Below are 3,383 nucleotides of genomic sequence, written 5' to 3' on the forward strand. Positions count from 1 at the left end.
AAGCGTATATCATAAATTTCCAGTTTTTCTGTCTCCTGCTGGAAGCTCTGTGAAGCTGCTTTCTAGTACCCCCTAGTTGCTGGTCTCTGATAGAAGTCCATGATGGCAGATCCACACTGCATTAGCTGATAAGGGACCTCTGCATGAACCTCTCCTGGCTCTCCGTTCTGTCAGTTTTCTCACCCCATTTGGTGCTTGGCTAATTCTTTATCTCTTCATTTGATGTTTTAGGGTTTCAGGATTGCTGTTGTCTCTGGCTTAGTTTTTTGGATCTTTCCCTTGGAGGGATGGTGTGGTGCTTCTGCCTAGAGAGCCATTTTGCTGGAAGTCTTGAAGGAATTCTGTTTTATAGAGTTATTCCTCTGAAGTCTTATTTTATTAGCTTTGCAATAACTGATTACCTGTATCCCAATTAATCTGTTGAGTGAATGCTTTCTTGTTTCATTATTTTCATTGTTTTTATGCAACCTACTGACACTACCCTAACTCAGTTGATCTGCGGGCAATTTTTGATACATATACACATGTTGTTCCTGAAATGAAAAATGGAAATTCAATGTATAAAAGTAATTTATTTTAAAGTGCAATAAATGATATGGAGATACATGGGTTCCTTTCCAGAGAACTGAACAATATCATAAAATACTTATGCCATTAATTATGGATACTTGTAATTATGGAACACTTAAAACTAGAAATACAAATACAGTGACGAACCTCTGCATTTGTTAGCATTGTCTTACAACACATTACTCCAAATTTAGTGCCTTAAAATTACAAATATATGGAGTTATGTATCAGCCAAAGATGGCTGTGCCCAGGCCAGTTGAGCAAAGGTTGCCTTGAGCCCTGGCATAGCTGAGGAAGACCAGAGGAGGCACTGGCTGCGGAAAAAAGGGGAACATAAGGCTTCAGGATGGAAAATCATGAACCAGATGATACTATCAAGGAAAAATTAACAAATCTTGGTACTGTAACCAGAAAAATTAACCAGCTTCCAGAAGTAGAAAACAATATGCTTGAACATGGATCAGTATATCAGACTTAATGCTGCTCTTTGTAGCCTAATAGCTAACAGTCTTTTTTGACACATCTTAAATGTGACACCGGCTCGGCTTGCTGCCAGTTTACCAATGGCAGTGGTTCCATTTTTGACAGCACAAGTATCTTATAAAGGTTTTGTAAGTTTACCTTTGAGTACAGGCAATCTGATCTGTGAAAATTGTATTGTAACAAGGGGTGGACTTGTTGGTCTTGTTTTTGGTGTTTTTTTATCCTGTTATCTTGGCTATTTCTGTGAATGGTAGCCTAGCAGCTAGATATGACTCAGTCCTGCTACCAGGGAAAGGAAACTTCTTAACTTACTGGATAAGAATTTCTAAGCCTGTCTTTAGAAAGAAGTTATTTCCCATTTTGCTCCAGACTGTGTTTTCAGCATACCTTGGGTCTAGACAATATAAACTACTCATAAAAGCCCTTCAGTTACCTGAACCTGGTCTAGAAACTCCCTGATTTAAAACAAATATGTACACAAAAATAAAATAGCAAAAAAACAACAACAACAAACATATACTATCTTACAGCTTCTTAGGGTCAGTAATTGGGAGTGGTTAGCTGGGTAGTTCTGGCTCAAGGTCTTTCATGAGGTTGCAGTCAAGCTGTTGGTCAGGGCTGCTGTCATCTCATAGCTCAAATTCGGCAGCAGGATCCACTTCCCAGACCACTTACTTGGTTGTTTGGCATGTTTCAGTTCCTTGCTGGCTGTTGGCCAGGGGTCTCAATTCTTTGACACATGAATCTCTCCATAGGGCTGTTCACAACATGCTATCTAGCTTCCCCAGTGTGAATACATAATCCAAGAGAGAAAGAGTCAGTGAGTGAATAAGGATTGGCTATCTAAAACCAAGGACTGCAGCTCTTAAAATCTTGGATTTTGAAACTAAGAAGTAACCTTAGGAGAATGCTATGGAAAGGTCTTTTCATCATTACTCAGTGTTACCATGAGTAGAGAATAAAATGAACTTGTTGCAAAAGAAATGACAAAATCCTTTCTATTGTTATTGACACTTTAAGTGCTAAATCTTCATCTCATTGCTTTGTGAAAGGAAAAAATAATAAAAATTAAGTTTAGGCCAAAGGACAGGACACTCCCCTGATCTCTAAATAAACGACCCTCCCTAAAGTTATGACAAGTATAGTGGGAGCACTAAGTTTAGAAGAAAATGGGAAGAAATTTATGAAAAATGGCAAAACAGTCAATTAGATTTTGTTCAAAATCGCCACAATTCACAAGGATTTCGAACAGCATTACTGTGTGACAATGTTCTAAAAAGTTTGGTCAGCAAAATACTCAGTTTTGATTAACTGATTTTCAAAATTATCTAAAAAGTTAGAGACAGAAACAAGTAACAAAATGATCAAAACGCAACAAGAAACACAGGAATCAAATTGATTATATCTGTGGAAAGAGGTGGTGGAAAAGCTCAATATCATCAGTCAGAACAAGGACAGGGGCAGACGTCAGAACAGACCATCAATTGCTCATACGCAAGTTCAAGTTGAAACTGAAGAAAATTAGAACGAGTCCATGAGAGCCAAAGTACGATCTTGAGTATATCCCCCTGAATTTAGAGAACAACTCAAGAACAGATTTGACACACCGAACACTAATGACCGAAGACCAGATGAGTTGTGGAATGACATCAAGGACATCATACATGAAGAAAGCAAGAGGTCATTAAAAAGATAGGAAAGAAAGAAAAGACCAAAATGGATGTCAGAAGAGATTCTGAAACTTGCTCTTGACCATCGTGTAGTTAAAGCAAAAGGAAGAAATGATGACGTAAAAGAGCTGAACAAAAGATTTCAAAGGGCAGCTTGAAAAGATTAAGTATTTATGACATGTGCAAAGACCTGAAGATAGAAAACCAAAAGGAAGAAAATGCTCAGCATTTCTCAAGCTGAAAAAACTGAAGAAAAATTCAAGCCTCGAGTTGCAATACTGAAGGATTCTACAGGGAAAATATTAAATGATGCAGGAAGCATCAAAAGAAGATGGAAAGAACACACAGAGTCACTATACCAAAAAGAATTGGTTGACGTTGAACCATTTCAGGAGGTAGCATATGATCAAGAACTGATAGTACAGAAGGACAAAGTCCAAGCTGCACTGAAGGCATTAGCAAAAAACAAGGCTCCAGGAATTGACAGAATACCAGCTGAGATTTTTCAACAAACGGATGGAGCGCTGGAAGTGCTCACTCACCTATGCCAAGAAAGTTGGAAGACAGCTACCTGGCCAACTGACTAGAATATGTCCATATGTGTACCAATTCCAAAGAAAGGTGATCCAACTGAATGAGGAAGTTATCAAACAGTATCAT

At 38.2% G+C, this 3,383-nt stretch overlaps 1 pseudogene; it reads left to right on the forward strand.

The window, feature by feature from the left end:
* Nucleotides 1-904: 904 nt before the first annotated feature.
* LOC101341451 (transmembrane protein 126A pseudogene) lies at nucleotides 905-1,599 on the forward strand (annotated as a pseudogene).
* Nucleotides 1,600-3,383: the final 1,784 nt, after the last annotated feature.

This window comes from Trichechus manatus, unplaced genomic scaffold (genome assembly GCF_000243295.1).
Source record: "Trichechus manatus latirostris isolate Lorelei unplaced genomic scaffold, TriManLat1.0 scaffold00009, whole genome shotgun sequence".
Lineage (NCBI taxonomy): Eukaryota > Metazoa > Chordata > Mammalia > Sirenia > Trichechidae > Trichechus > Trichechus manatus.